General features: G+C 40.7%; 1 protein-coding gene across 5 annotated transcripts in view; it reads left to right on the top strand.

Moving 5' to 3' along the window:
• The window catches only part of MPPED2 (metallophosphoesterase domain containing 2), a 172,012-nt gene that overhangs the window by 68,538 nt on the left and 86,319 nt on the right, over positions 1 to 17,155 (top strand). The window lies entirely within an intron of this gene.

Here is a 17,155-nt window from a genome sequence, read left to right as displayed (position 1 = left end):
GAAATCTAGCTTAGACCTATGGAATCTGATTTTCTACTGGTGGTTTTAAATAGTTGGAGCTTTAATGAGCTCTTCTGTGGGTTTTCCAGTTCACCACCACTGTTCTTACTTAGGACAGTATCAGTTGTCAAGTTCAGGGATATTATTCTACAAGCTCTCATCACCCTTAACAATAGGCCATTCTTTTCCACCGTGACTTCTGTGTATTTCAGTTACTTCATCTGTGAAAGGGGATAATCGTCCTTACTTTGTATGTTTCATGCAAGGATTAAGTAGGTTAATGTATATATAGTTTTTCAGGACGGTGCCCAACAGAGGGTAAGTGTTGTTTGTGTTGGTTCTAGGCTTCATAATTATCCTCATCTTTTGATTTGTTTACAGGGACTCTGAGTATCTGTGCCAATCGCAAATCAGGATCTCTTACCAGACTGTATTGTAAGGAGGAAAGGAAGGTATACAAATAGCAGTGTTGGGGAGAAACACTATTAATTAGGCATGTGGAAGTATAAACATAGTGAGTTAAATCAGGAGGCTTTTGGCTGCAAGAAACAAAATAGCTTCAACAGCAAGGGACTTATTATCCCATATAACAAGAAGGCTGGGAGTAAAGCATTTTTCAGGATCTGGTAATTCAGGGGCCTGAATTCTTGCAGCATTCCTTTCTCCTGTTCTCATATGTTATTAGCCTTGCCACAAAGGTTGGAGAGTGACTGTTGAAGTGCCAGGCAGAGCATGAAGGCGTAGCATGAAGTTCAGTGGGAAGAGGGGCTGTTCCTTCTTTGTCTAGGTAGTGACCGTTTCCCAGAAGCCCTTCAGCGGACTGCGCCTCCTGTCTCATTGACTAGGACTGGGAGACATGCACCTCTTTAAACCAGTCACTGGCAAGGGAAATAAAATTACCAATTAGTCAAGAGCAGTTCACCTGGGTCTAAGAATAGGCCCACTTTTCTTGAGCACATGCCTTCTCTGGGGGTGGGGGTGGGAGTGGAGAGGAGAGGGATGAATACATGAACAGAGAGTATGCACACATTTGGTCCAATCTGGTACATTTTTTACTTCCTGCATAGTTGTTTCAACATGAGGCCCTTACTATGTTTGTCTTACTAAGGCACGAAGTTGAATAAACACATTTTAGATTTTCATCACAAGAGTAGGTTTTGAAAAAATATTCTTTAGTTTTTAGCTAATCACTAATAGAGGATGGCAGTATTTGAGTGTTCTCATGAAAATTGAGATTTTAAAGGAACCGTGTGTTTGATATACTGTTCTAAACATTTCGTGTGTGTATGTGCACACACACGCACAGATGTGCTTCATGCCTCCTTACATTATGTTACACGTGATTAGGAAAGTCTGTTTCTTAACTGATTATTGGTAAAGCTCTGGGCAGATTGAAAATGTTGACTGATCCTCCTCAAAGACCCCTTCCTTGATTGCCGTATCTCGGTAGATGTCCTCTGTTACTCTCTTTCATAGCACCTGCTAATTCCCTGCCTAGCACTTACCATAACCTAAGTTGTATTAGTAGATATTTACTTCTTTATTGTCTGTTGCTCCCAGCTGAGTATAAGCTCCATAAGGGGCTCCATAAGAGACCCTTTTCTGTTTTGTGCATCATTTTATTCCTAGCCCATACCAAGCATACTGACTGTCATACTCACCAATCTTGGGGAATAGTGTGACCATAGTAGAAAGACTGTGATCGTTCCATGGGCATTCTCAAATCTCATCCCGACTTTTGAGAGGGTCAGAGATTTAATGAGATTTAATGGGATCTAATAGAATTTCTTTTCCTCAAGGCTGCTGGATTAGGAAATTAGGTTGAGACCTGACTTTGCAAGAATTTTGAAATCAGCTTTTTAAATGAGCTAAAAGAGGAAGGAAACTACAAAGTGGGTGAATCTGAGAATGTGCAGTTGAAATGCCACATGACGGAATTAAAAAGTAAGAGCAGTTTAACCCAAAGAACTGAAATTTGGCCAGACCTTCCTACTAAGGAATTAACTTTACAGGTTTTGGATGGGTTTGAATAGAAGTGGCTGGTGTTCTCAGTTGTAGAGAATTATGTTAGAACCCGCAAAAAGAAAAAAAAAAAAAAAAAGAACCCGCAAAAAGACCTTCTTTTCCTGCTAGTGTATCTGATCTTCAGTTTCTGGCTAAAACACTTCAAAGAGTTCATTTAAAAAAAAAATTAATAAGAATAGTCTTTTTCAAAAAAAGTTTCACCTCCACTTTCAGCATTTAAGAATCAGTGATACTGGTTTTACCTCTCACTCTGAGAATAATCCCAGTGAAAAATGCTAGTATTTCAGAGACATGCAGAAATGATTACATGGTTGAGAGGAGCCTATGTATTATAAGAAGATAGCAGTCTAGAAAATCTTTTGCTCAAAACTTTGAGAAACCACCTTGGTATTTGATAAGAAAAAGGGGTACCATATTGGCTGAGAGTAAGCAAATCCATTTCTTAGCTTCTGGTGGAAAAAAATAAGTAAAAATTGGATGCTAGCCTCATGGAAGATCTTTACCGCTGGTTTCGGCAAAGGTGCCTCAGTCATAGTGTCAGAAACAGAGGAAAAATTTGGAAGGACATTGGCTGGGTCCAGGGAAATCATTTTTATTGTCTTAAGTTACTCTCTGATTTAAACTCACGGTTAAAATAACTAAACACATGCCTTCCCTGAAAGAAAATGGTCTTAAACTATAATAGAGGTTTAAAAAAGAACAAGAAAGATTATTCTGGCAGTGAACTTGGAGCAGTCCTGTGTATCTCTGAGATATGAAGAAATCAGTCGCCATATGCCCAGAGGGTTATTGGATGGTACTTGCGGGTAGTGGCAGGTTGATTTTAGGAGTCCAGATTCATGATTGTAGGCACTGTCTTCAGAAACTCCTCTCAGTTTCTCTGAACCTAGATTTCCTGATCTGTAAAGCAAATCATTTGGACTATCTCTGACTCCGTAATTGTATGATATGGTGGAAAGGGAAAACACGGGTCAGCAAGATGGGGAGTTCCACCTTGCAGCTAACTCCTTGGGTGACCTTGGAGGAGTCATTTAACCTTGCTGGGTCTTAGGTTCCCATTCCAGAGAAAGAATGATTCTGATCTCTGGGGACTCTTCTAGGATAGAATTTCAGTGAGCCTGGAATTAGAGGAGAAGAGGTCAGGAGCACCCTGCTGCCTCTTGATTTTTCTGTAGGAAGCAAAGGGAAAAAGCTGGCCCTGCAAGTATGTTAGTGTGGATTCTTTCATGTGACCCAGTGACTTGGGGTCCTGAGAAGATGCACGCACATGTCCTGTCTGGCCCAGGCAGTAGGCTCATTTGTAAAGAGTGGCCTCGGGAAAACCAGCTGTCAAAACAGCAGTGATTTGCCTGAGAGGCCTACGGGTGAGAACTTTCAGATGAAGGGATACAGTGAAGAAGAAATACAGACACCTTCCTCAAATAATGAATGGCTGTTCCATTAACTCCAGTATTGATTATCTCCTCTGAGCTACCCAATCCTGAGAACAAAGGTTGGAAAAATCTTTAAATGAGTAATGTTAACCGTGCAACAGTAGTAATTCCCTTGTGTTTTGAAATTGAAACACATTATTTGTATGATGTGTATAGTTCATTCTTTCATTTATTCGTCCATTTATTTGTTCACTCATTCAACAAAACTGAGTCCTTACTATGTGCAGGCCAATCTCTTTGCCTTCCCTAACAACAACAACAACCAAGTCTCCTTATAAAAGATTTTTAAAATTAGACTTAGCTTCTCAATTGCAGATGAATAGTATATTTTGTGACGTATTCAATTGGTGCCATCCGAGGATAAAAGATAAATAGGATTTGTCACACTTTAAGGCCATCCAGAATCCAAAATTGAGGTACTAACTACTCATATCCACATGATTCTTAGCCAGGATAAAATCATTCTTCATTCACTCATTCATTTGTTTGATAAATAATTATTGAAGTCTGCTGAGAATGCAAAGATGAGTAAAATATAGACGATCCTCCTGAGGTCCATGGTCAAGTGGGAGAAAGATCCCTGCGGACACATTCTCATTCTATGAGCTGCAAGCACTTGGCAAGCTCAGAGCCCAGCGTATGAGTGGAGGAGTGGCTGAAGCGGCCAGGTGACAAAGAGTTACACACATCACACAGGGAGTTTGGCCTCTGGTCTGTAGACAATAATAGGGAGTCTGGGAGGATTTTCAAGTGGGTGAATGTGTAAGTGTATGGAAGGAATATATGATTGGATTTGTATTCTGATAAGATCACCTCAGCTTTAGTATGTAGGATGGATTAAGCAAAGTCTTCCTTATAGTAAGATGTATTAGTTTCTTAGGGGTGCTATAACAAAATACCACATGCTGGGGGCCTTAAACAACAGAATTTATTATCTATCTGTTCTTTCAGTTCCTAGTAGTCCAAGATCAAGGTGTCAGTAGGTTTGGAGGATGGTAGATGGCCAACTTCTTGCTGTGGCTTTTCATGTGGGAGCACATTCCTGGTCCATATATTTTTTTCTTCTTCTAAAGATTTTATTTATTTGTCAGAGAGAGAGAGAGCGCGCGCGCAAAGCAGGGTGAGCAGCAGGCAAAGGGAGAAGCAGGCTCTCCTCTGAGCAGGGAGCCCGATGGAGGACTTGATCCCATGACCCTGGGATCATGACGTGAGCCGAAGGCAGATGCTTAACCAACTGAGCATCCCTATTCTTTTCTTCTTATAAGAAGAGCAGTCAGATCAGATTAAGGCCCATCCTTATGCCCTCATTTCAATTTATTCACCTTTTTAGAGGCCCTGTCTTCAAGTACAGTGACATGTTTGAGGTATTGAGAGTGAGGGTTTCATCATATGGATTTTGAGGGGTACAATTCAGCTCATAAAAGATGCAAACCTAAAGGGAGGGGAAATCCATACCTTGTCAGAGGGCCTGGGTGTGTATGATATGGGGAGAAAAATGGACATGTACTTTTAATGGAAGATTTAAGGCTAAAGCAGTGTGTGTTTACCTGACTTCAAATATTCAGAACATTTGACCACTTCTGCTCTTTTTTCATTTTATTGTCTTGCTGGGAACAGCGTTCAGCGGATGAGTATGCTCTCCAACTGTGCCGTGATTACCTGGACTCCTTAACATATTTAATTGAATTTAAGGAGAGCTGTAAAGAACACCATATGCCTTAAGCACACTATGAGAAAACATGGACTTAGGAAGACCAGTGTCGATTTGTCTTGAACTGTAGACTTAAGATATTGAGGGCTAGATCTCTGGAAACTAGAAAACCATGATGTCTTATTTCACTCGGATTGCTATAACAAAGTACCACAGACTGGGTGGCTTATACACAACAGAAGTTTATTTCTCACAGTTTGGAAGGCTAAAAAGTCTAAGACCAAGGCACCAGCACAGTCTTTTGGTGAGAGTCCTCTTCCTGGTTCACAGATAATGCCCTCCTGCTGTTTCTTCACATGGTGGAAGGAGCTAGAGAATTCTGGAGGGTCTCATTTATAAGGGCACTAATCCCATTCATGGGGGCTCCACCCTCATGACCAGTCAGTCACCTGCCAAAGGTCCCACTTCCAAATACCATCACAATTGGGGATTAGGATCTCAACGTATGAATTTTGAGGGGACATAAACATTCAGACCCATGACATATGGGAAAGGAATAAAAATGGGAAAGGGAAATAGATCTCCAACTCCACTTCCTGGAACCTTGGACCTCCAAGGGCCATAATAGACTTTCCAAAAATGGTTTCTTCCTAAAGAATTATACTACTTTGTACTACTTTATCCCAGAGGGGAAGCTTGTGGCATGAGGCTGCAAAACTGTACCTAAGGAAAGAGATCAGAGATTTTTGGTACTGGTATTTCAAGGAAACCAAACCTTATCACTGGGACACTTCATGATTTCATAACCCCCAGAAAGTCTACTTTGTAGCTCCTGATTATCTGGAATTCTTATTAATAGGAAATTTTGCCAGTTGGCGGCGGGGGTGGGGGGGTGGGGGAAGCAGAAACGGAAGAGGAAATGAACGTGGTCTCCATTTCCTCCATCTCATCACTGTCACTCTTGATCAAAATAACCTTCCCTGAGAGATTTCTTTTAAAATTTTATCCTTGAAATGTTTCATTAAAACTTTGAATTATAAAATAGGAAAAGTCAATTTTATTGGATCCTAAATTTTGCTTTGTGCAGTGTCCTGTCCAGATTGCAAATTGTTAAAATTGACATAGGATGTGTGTGCAAGGTAATATCCCCTTTCCTGGGCTCTTCTCTAAATTTCAAGATATTCTGTAGAGTGGATTAGATTATCCAGTGAGTAGGGACTCTGAAAAGAAAATAGAATTGTGTATTGATGCCTTCAGAAATATTATTTGATGGCAATAAAATATTCTCTGAAATTCCCTTCAGAGGGGAGAAAATGGAGTTTATTTGCAGTAATTGCATTTTCTAGCATTTGCTCTTATACTTTCCAATATAAGCCAATTGGAACCTGTGATTTGGTTTTGCTTATTGGTAAAAGTACCATGTAAATTGATCTGTGATGCATTTAAAGAAGATGCTTTTCAAAGTTTGGAAATTGAGATGGCTTTTTCTTATTAGATTTTGAGAGTATTAGGGTTCATTTCTATATTTTAGTCTAATGTAATATTAGCCAAATATGTTCTTTTTCAACTTAGTTTTAATCAAGTTCTAGAAGACCATTTTCATCTAGCCCCAGTGGTGCTGTTAAGGCAGAGATTTTATTTCCACTGTCAACTCTCTGTTCTGGCTTCTGTGGACCAGCCCCCTGGAATCACTGCACACTGAAATCCTGCATGCATCTGCCCAAACATTATTTTAGCAAGCAAAAATAATAATATTTATTAGAAAAAAAAGATTTTTTTATTACTATTTGAAGGGTTAAGGTGGAGAGGGAATTCAGAATTTTCTAAAAGTGTTCTTTTTTTTTTAAGATTTTTATTTATTTATTAGAGAGCGAGAGAGAGAGAGAGAGACAGAGAAACAGCATGAGAGGGGAGAGGGTCAGAGGGAGAAGCAGGCTCCCCGCTGAGCTGGGAGCCCGATGTGGGACTCGATCCCAGGACTCTGGGATCATGACCTGAGCTGAAGGCAGTCGCTTAACCAACTGAGCCACCCAGGTGCCCAAAAGTGTTCTTTCTTTTAAAGAATATGGTCTTTATACCAGTGTTATTTTTATTTAATTTGATTTTTAGCATACTTAATGTCTGAAAATGTAAACATAGGATTGCATTTGTTCTTCTAATTATTCAGTATAATAATTGCCACTCGTTTTATGATTAATGCTGGAAGGAGCACCTTTTCTCAGTTGCTTTTTAAAGGCTTTGTGGGGGAAAGAACAATATTCTTCAGCTCACCATAGATTTTGCCAGTCAACACTACTAGTTTATTAAAGATATTTGTGGAATACTCTTTTAAGGTGGTAAGAAGTTGGAGATGGGCCCCTTATCCTGAATGAGGTTACAATGCACAGCAGAAGACAGGGTAAAAATTATGATGTTAATAATTATCGTTTATGTGTCAGGTTCGTATTAGGTCCTTTCCTGATCTCACTCGGTGTGCACATCCACTCTGTCGTGTAGGTTGTACAATTATCCTCATTTTTTTCTGATGAGTAATATGGAGGTGAAAGAGCATGTTTTAAGTTTGAGGTTTTTGAGTTTCAGAGATAAAGTAAGTGCCAGAACCAGAAACTTGGTCCCAAATCGGTCTGACTCCACAGCCCATGATCTTTCCATCACGCTGTATATCCCTACATTCCAGTACGTTTGAACGAAACATGCACCAGCTGTTTTAGATGAGATTGACAGTGTCTTGACCAGTTCTTCTTGTGACTGTCCAGTGGAACCCTGATTTGGATCCAGTTTTCTGAAGCTTGAGGAAGTCGATGAAAGGGTCTTTAAGGAGATATTCTGAGTGTTCCCCTGAAATTTGTTGTATGGGGTATAAATCTTTCTCAACAAGCCAAGGCTTGCACTTGTCAGTGAGAGTGTGAAGTGAAGAAGCTACCTGTATGTGGCTCTATTGTCCAGCTGGATGGTGATACTCGAGTATAATTGGAGCTGGATTTCAGTGGACAGTGCACTGCCACATCTTCATACGTAGAACGTGCCATGTTGGTCTGGGTGGCGACTTAGAGATACTCAGTTGGGAAACAAAAAAGATATTGTCATTTGTTTTTACTACCTTATAGTTATCTTCTAACATGTATGAGTGTGAACGAGTGTGTGTGCCTGAATATGTGTTTAAATCACAAGAAGTTATGTTGGATTAAGGTTATGGTTGAGACAGGGAACACATGCAGACAAGTTGCTGCTGAGCCACAATCAAATCTCTGAGCTGTTTTTATGTCTTTAGTCATTATGGGTACTAACAGAGCCTGCTCACTTGTGGTTTATACTTCTCAGTGCCATATACTGATGACTGTTCAGGTCCAGAAGGGGTCTGCTTTCCTGGGCGGGGGATAGACTTTTGTCTCCTTTGTATGGATTAAGGCTTACAGCATCTTTGGTACTTTGGGATTCTTTTTATGGAGGAGGCTGAAGAAGAGGAGGAGGGAGCGTTTCAGCTGTGGCTTCTTACGCTAGCCCTAATTCCTGCAGTTGGACCCGGGCTTTCACTCAGCATTCCTTTCATTCTCCTGGGTTTCCGGCTCAACCCTGACATTATTGTAATATAGTTTTCTGTGTTTAATATTTCTTAGACTTGGTTTCCCATTGCAAGCATGGAAGAAACCCTAATGCATGAGTTTCAGAGGAGAAGGTAGCAGTCTGAACCTGCTGTGTGGCTCCATCAGCAAGTGTGAGTATTAACGTTAGAGCTGTCAGGACTTGTGAAAATTAATGGAGCCTGACGGGGGACAGACTGAGGTCAGAGACGGAGCTTGCCCTGATTGAATGTTTCTGGTGGCTTTGCAGCCCAGGCAAGTGAGTGCAAACTGTGGAGCCGAGAGGGATTGCCGGAGGTCCGTTGATTCATTTAACAAGTAGGCCGTGGGCACCAACTAAATGCCAAGCATTTTTCTAGATTCTGGGAGAACAGTGGGGAAAGGTGGGCTTTGCCCGCTTGGAGCTGACAGTCTTCTCCCTGCCTCCAGGCTCAGCGCAGCCCTGCTCAGCTATCAGCCCCCCATAATCCAGGGAAGGAATGTCTATGACACTCTCCTTAGTCCATCCCAGAGCCTCATAGTTCTTCCATCCTCCTAGCCACTGGTATTATTATTTATTTCTTTTCATCCTCCTGCAAAATTTTCTGCTTGAACAGTTTTCAAGCCCAGGTTACTCTTAGTTCTCAGTGGAATAGAGACTTCAAGAGTTTGAACATTTTCCCTCTCTGCTGAAGTCATGATATTAAAAATACAATAATAATTTTGAACAGAAAAAAATTGCCTTTTATCCACCTTGGGGGTATAACAGGGTCCTTTTATAACACTGGCATTAGGGACCAGTGTTTCAAAACAGGCCCATGGCACTGCCCCCACGCAGGTTGAAGGTTTCAGAAATGTGATTGAATTGTAATGTATCTCTTTTGTTTAGAAACAGTCCCGTGATAATAGGTCTGGCTATATATCTGTTTTATTCTTTTTTCATTTCATAGATGAGTTTTTTTTCCTAGCATACTGGAAAGGGAGAGTAGGCCTGAAGCTTGTGCCTTGTGAGTTTGATTTTCCTGGGTATCTGGAAGCTACAGCAGGTTCTCCTCTTTTCTCGTCATCTCTGTGTTTTCTTCTTGCTGCATAATAAACTTTATTTAATATGAGAGTCATGCTACATATTTTTGGTTTCTTTATATATTTTCAAAGCCTATAATTTAAGGGTATAGAGGGGAGTGGGCCTAGAGATTGGAGATCTTGAAATTTGTCACCTTTATATACTTAGGTTTTCTCTTACCCACGATACCTGGCAAGCCATGTTTGCTTTGGGATGCTCTCCTTCACAAAGAACTGCTATTGTACTCTGGGTTTTTGTTTCCCTCAGTTTTAGCAGAAATAAATAGGAGATAGCAGTCAGTTAGCCTTGCTCATCAGATCCCTGATAAAAAATGGGGCATGGGAAAGCAGTATTTGGCATTTGCCACAACCTAATGGCCATTTTGGTTACCCCCGTTTCCCATACTCACCATTCATGAGGAATAGAGAATATGGGGCAGGGGTCATCTTCTTGCAGGTGGTAGGCAGATTCCCAAGAAAAGTGACTATTCTGGAATTGACTTTGGATTTTGATTTGACTGGAACTTAAATTTTCTAGAGGAATATATCCTATAATTATTTGTGGCAGAAAAATAGGTCACAGTTGTATGATACTTAATTTTGAGGGACATTAACTTTTATTGGGGGGGGGGGCAAGCTAGCAAGGAATCTTGTTTGGCCAAAGCAGTGCTTAATATATATTGATTTTTAAATGGTGATACACATGGATGCTGGTCCTCACCACCCTCTATTACTTCTACCTAGTCCAATTCACATTTTTTATTTACTTATCTAGTCCCTGTAGGCATTTGGTTTTATTATCTTGGACTACTATTCCCCTGTCAAAGTCTCATCTTAGTTCTTATAATAGAGCCAACATGTTTTTAAATTCTGGGACCCTGCATAAAGTTGGGCACAGGAGCTTTTTTCCTTCTCCTTCCCAAGGCCGTGACCTTCCCTTCCTTGGGTAGGCTCCCAAATTCTTCTGAGAGTGGGTGGGTAAGAAATTACACCCACAGCTGCAGTAGCATTTGGGGAATGCCTTAGTTGAGCCAGAATGTGTGTTGTCATAGTGTGAAGGTGAAACTGCTTCATGATCCCTGGAGGAGAACTCCATGATGTAGCCAGTTCTATTTTGTGATACAAACAGAAAGGGCCACCGCTGCCTAGATCTAGGGAAAAGGATCGCCACAGATGGACGAATGGTATGAGGAGGAGTCATGTAAGAGGTGGGTCAGACCGAGCCAAACTTCATAAGAGTCTTAAAAATTTGGGATCACCTGAAAGAAAACTAGCGTGGGGGACAGAAGAGCTATTCTTGTCCCACTTGTGCCTCCAACGTGGCCCATGACTTAGCTTAGCAAGTGGCAGCACCTCTCTGGCACTCCTGTTTTTTTCATCAGGGAAATGGAATTGGATAAACCAGAGGTTTTTCGGTTGAATATTTTTAAGCCAGGGCTAAGTCTTCACACGAAATCTTTCCCCAATTTGTAAAGGAAAGGAAAGCAGTGCAGCTGTGGTGAACGCGGGAACGGGTCACTCGCCTCTGCCCTTGTCTTGTTTCCTCACGTGGCCCTGCTCCAGCCCTGGGGAGGCTCACGGAACACAGCTTTCAAATCACCAGATGAGACTGTCTCTGAAGAGCCTGCTGGGGTCATGTGTTGTGATTCATGGGAGCTGCTTTAAGTCACACACGAAATGTCCAGAGTTTGGTACGGAAGGGAGGCTGACCTTGACACATTTCACTGTTGGTCTGCTTTAAAGTTGTTGTGGATTTATCAGACATGTGCATAACTGGAGATCTGAAACTTTTCTAGACGTTCTGTTCCTCTCTAATTACTCATAGAAGAGTATATGAGTATATAGAGATCATATATAGCCTCTTATTCTAGGAGGATATTAGGGATATTCCAGGTGAGTAGTCCCTCTGGAGAGATGTTATCAGTCATGGTTTATTCCATTCATTTGTGAGTGAGAGGCTGATCCTGGCACATTTTTCGGCAGTCAGTAAATACCAGAAGTGATGGGTAACTGGGTAACAGAGGGAGGAAAGAAGTGGTGTGTTCAGGAGACACATTTTGCAAGGTTAGAATCAGATTGACAGAAGCAATTGGTGTGCAGGTTGAAGGCCTCTTAGGCCCACCCACCATGCCGTGTAGATCCAGATGCCTTCGTGACCCTAATAACACTTTTGTTGACTTGAAGGACACATTAGACCACTCCGGCCCCTGCCTCTGAAAAATCAAAGTTCTCTTTTCCATCTCAGATGTTTTCCCTTGGGAGCAGTGACCTTGAGCCACTGTGACCAGAGAATGATCCAATTTGTGGATCAACGAATATTTTCTTGGATGGCACCTGGGAAGGGTAATCATTGTAACAACCATTACATCACAGCTAATATCTGTTGAGTCATCCTGACGTGTTAAGTACTGTGCAAGTTCTTTACATGCAGCATCTTGTTTAATGTGTACCAAACCTTGGGGGGAGGTAGTATTATTTTCCCCCATTTAAATTTGAGGAAAAGGCCAGTTAAAAAATGGCTTGTTAGAGATTTTTCTGGCTAGACTGGATTTGGGGGCAGAGAATGGGACACTTCCGGAGGCTTAAACTGGGTAAATTCTGAGTGTCTCTGGAGGACATTGTGACAGCGGTTAAACTTTGTCATATCCCAAGATGACGAGCTCAGGTTCTATAACTCTCCTAAGAAAGCTCCTGGCAAATATTGCAGAAGTTCGTTCATTCTTCCACTTACTCAGCGAATAGTACTCCTGTGCCTGCCATTTGGAAGGTATGGAACCGGGTACTTTGGGTCAAATATGAAGCCACAAGCCATGATCCATACCTTCAAGGATTTCACAGTCTAGGGGGAAGACAAGTCACATGCAAAAAGCAAAACTAAGAAAAATGGAGTAAAAAAATAATTAACATGCACTGATTGTTTAGTCCATACCGTGCATGTGCTCTAGAAACTTTATCTCATTTTATCTCGAGCACAGGTTATGAGGTGGGTGCAGTTATTATCCTCATTTTGCTAGCATACTTGAGAGGACATAAGGACTCTGTCCAAGGTCACGCCGCCAATGTGTGGTGAAGCCTGCAGCAGAGCCCCTGCCCGTGACCTTATGCTGCCTCCATCGTTTAAATTGTAATAGTTTAAAATTGAATCACAGAGAATAGAATAGGGTGAGACATACTGTAAGAAAATATTAACTAATATCCATAAAAATAAAGATGAAGAGGGAGAATGTAATGAGTCCATGAGAATGAGACAGGAGGCAAAGGGGGCTGAGGAAGAAGACGAAGGAAAGGAAATGCAACAGAGACAGGAGGAGAACCAGGGAGCACAACATCCAGTGTCAAGGGGGTAGAGACTTTGAGGGACAGGAATGTCACTGTGGTATGATCCATGGAGATGAGAAGTGAGAAAATGTTTGGGCTTTGGCTCTTAGTAAGTTACTGTTGACATTCTGGGAAAGCTTTGGGAAGAGAATAGAAACACAAGCCAGATTGCATGCGCTAAGTTCTGAGTGACCACATGTCTCTTAAGTTGCTAATTCTGATAACAGAGGGGACCATCAGGCAACATAAACGTGGTAAGTGGGCCAGGTGTGAGAAGTCATAGGGAGTGGAAAGGTCTGTGGCCAACTGGATGAAGGTCAGTATTGACTGGTCTTCTGATTTTCCAAAAGTAGCTAGAAAATCAGAATTTTTTGCATGACATCTCCTGATTTCTAAATGTTAGTTCAATTTAAAAACAAAACAAAACACAAAACAGCATTGAGGGCCAACTGTAATACATCTGTGGCCTGTATTTAGCCTACCAGCTGCAAGCTTCTGGAATCCTCTTTCCAAAAGTTTAGATGTGAAACGAAGAAGCATCTCAAAAATAAGCATGCTTTAGGATTGTATGTGAGAGGTGTGTGTGTGTGTATGTGAGTGTCAATGGCTGCTTGTTTTTGTTTTCTTGGGTTTGGTAAACAAAAACTCATTAAGAAGGAGGATTAAGTAGAGACGGAGATACCCAAAATATCAAAAATAGATGTCTGGAAAATTAAAGCGCCAGTGAGAGTGGGAAGAATAAGATCAAGAGGCCAGTTATTAGAAACATGAGAAGATGGGCTAATTTCCCACATTTCGTTCATTTACTTGCTATAGTCATCACTTTGCCATACTTGTGAATCATCTGTATTATTTGCTCGATAGTTTTCTTTAAATCATCTCCTATTTTATATGTAAAAATAGAAAAATGAAAGTAGAGATGAAAAACAGAAACCAAAAATGAAACCATATATCATTATTTGTACTGTCATATTGTATTTTTCCAAATATGCATTTTTAAGACATACAGAACTATTTGACGTTTTGTCAAAAGTTTATCTCCATTCCACTTAAAATAATCTTGTATTTCGCTTGTAGAACATATAGCATGTCTTGGGAAAGACGGAATGCTTAGTTAGAGTTCTTTACGTCATTCAAAGCAAGAATTTTTCCATGTTAGAATAACTGTATATAGTCTCGGGTTTTTTTATTCGGGCATGTCAACTTCAATGGCCTGATCTGAATAAAATGGATCAAGGCAGGCACCTCTTTGTCTGACAATTTTTAAATGATGCTATATGAATACCAAGAGGTTTCGAGCTTGACTGCAGAGCCTTCCAAATGAACCTCGAAAAAAAATACCATCAAGTAACAGATTTGTCAGCTGCCCTGCTTACACCTATCATATAAAACAAAGGTTGGCAGATAATAAATGAAAGGTCAGTTCAGAAAAAATTACATATAAAAATTGTATATATAAAAATTACATATATATAAATATATGTCAGACAGTGTCCCAACATAGGTAACAGAGGATGGAAGTTGGAAACTACTTCTGGAGTCTCAGAAAGAGACGAATTTGTTGGCAGTATGTAAATATCACCACTGTTTTCGCGGCTCTCCATTTTGGTGGCTACTTCTTTATGCTGAGTCTCCAAAATTTGATTTAAAAGACGCTGAAGAGACCTGTCTCCCTGAAGAAGATTTTTACTTTGCAGCAGTTTCACTTTCTCTAAAAAAAAAAAATGGCTCAAAGGGGGAAAATATACTTCCTTTGCCTTGTTTCTCAGTCTCACTCACGCCATTCCTGAACCAAAACTCTAAAATGGAAAAAGTGAGAAGCTAAACCTTCTTGCAAGAGCAGTGGTGCATAAAGAAAAGTTTACAGTGAGTCCATCATCATGAATGATTAAAACAGAACTGGGCAGCTATAGCATGACTTGTACAAGTAGAGTTGCTCAAAGACTCACGCAGGTCCGACCTGCCTTGAGATTACTGTCAAGGAAAATGTGTCAGCCCATTCTGGCTTTGGGGGCACAGGTGACTCTGGGGGTGCAGTATCAGGCCAAAGGGGGTCACAGAGCCATGATGTTAAAGTCGTGGGGCATCTCACAAATTTCCAGTGTGCGTGGTGTCGGGGATTTATGGCCTGTTAATACATCTCTCAACTGTATCTTAAGTGTAGGGAATTGTGCAAAATATAATTCTATCCGAGTAGCTTGCAACATACATCACACTCCTCATTGCCTTATGCTAGTGCACATTATAAACTTGCAAAAACACACATTTGAGAGGGCTTCCTATTTTCTGTGAGCTCTTTAGCACAGCCTTACGTGTAACTGAGGCCAAAAGCACGTCGAACAGCATTGTGCGCTAGTAGTCAAGGATATCCATTGACGCTTGGCCGTGATGCTTGTGGTTTCCGCTTTCTGCGGTGTTATTTTCTGACTGCTTTCATCTCTTTCTTAAGCCTCCCTCTTAAACCATGTGTTATAGATGCAATTTCATTACTGATAGAAACCTAAAAATTGAAAGCTAAAGAAAATAGCATTACAAAGCATATTCTGGTGATCTTAAAAATCATTTCAGGGGCGCCTGAGTGGCTCATTCGATTAAGCGTCCGACTCTTGATTTTGGCTCAGGTCATGATCTCAGGGTTGTGAGATCGAGGCCCGCATCGGGCTCCATGTTGAACACATACCCTGCCTAAGATTCTCTATTCCTCTCCCTCTGCCCTTGCCCCTCACCCCCACTGGTGTTTGCTCTCCTTAAAAAAAAAAAAAAGTTTCAATATTAGCAAACATGTTTGCAGTGTGCTGCTGAGATTGAGGACTTCACAGCATAGTCTCTGCAGTTTGCATTGCTGAGGTCCGAATACCTATGGCAAAACTTGCCCCCACCCCCAAAATATAATTTTCCTCCCCACTAAGCTTCATTAATTAAATCATTGACTCTGGCTTGCTGGTAAGGATCAATTCCTACAACAAGTGTATCCAATTTCCTGCTAGTGATAACTTTCATTCTTCCTGGAATAGCAGGAAACATTAATTTTGCATTGGACCCAGGAGTCTCAGGAAGCTGGAATTATAGGCACCATTGCCCCACCCTTTTCTCCCCTAAAATAAAATGAAATAAAATAAAATGAGCAGCAGCTCTGCAGTGAGGCTTGAGGGACGGGTAATGACAAAGAAGAGAAAAGGGCATTAATTTCAGGATGGGGACAGCTGCCCGGCACTATCTCCCTTTGGATTTTGGTTCTTATAGCATCACGGTGAGTTATTAATATGTATGATCCGTACTTTATTCAAACATTATAAATCTATGCAGAAGTCTGGTGTTTGGGTTTTCCTTTATAGCTTTCATTCTTCTTCCCAGAATTATCTCATTTTGATCGGGAAACTTTTGCATAAAAAGCACATACCGAGAACTCACATTTCCATACCATAAATATTAAAAGGGGGTTAAGCTTTACAGTTTCTTCTCCCATCCCAATGGGAGGAAAGTTAGCCTTCTAATCAGGGGGCCATTATTAATGTTCTTTTTATTCACAAGCCACAAGGTAAATTTTAACTTACAATATGAAATTGTACTCTGGAGTTCCTTTCCTTTATGTACATTGTGAAATGCTTGGCTACGCCATGTCTTTTGTATGATATTACTACAAATATACTTTTGAAGGATATACTACAAATCAAGCAGTCCTTTGAGTTGTTAAGAACAGTTGGTTGGCTTAATTTTTGAGGACCAAACCAAGTCCAGACCTTTTTTTAAGGATCGTGATTAAAGTGCTTTTCACTGGATAATTATAAAGTATGATTCATCACAGTGTAGATTCATCACGGTAAATCTCTAGCATGCAGAAGACGGAAATGGAACTAGAAAGCTGAATGTCTTCTTAGTAGCTTTTAAGCTTCTTAGCAGCTTCCTCTCTCCTGTTTATTGTCATTTTTTTTTTTTTTTTTTTTTTTGCTAGCATAAAGGCGTAGTCATAAATTTTGGTTCCCATGGAAATAGAAAGGAATGCGTGAGCTATTTCATTCGGGTGTACTGTCTGCTAATCACACAGTCTCGGCTGTTGTACTTCGTGATGGGAAATGAACGTGCTAATTGGTACTCTTTTTTCTTAT

This window comes from Mirounga leonina, unplaced genomic scaffold (assembly GCF_011800145.1).
Source record: "Mirounga leonina isolate KUSES-001 unplaced genomic scaffold, KU_Mleo_1.0 Mir_166, whole genome shotgun sequence".
Taxonomy (NCBI): Eukaryota; Metazoa; Chordata; class Mammalia; order Carnivora; family Phocidae; genus Mirounga; species Mirounga leonina.
This window is presented reverse-complemented; position numbering and strand designations above follow the sequence as displayed.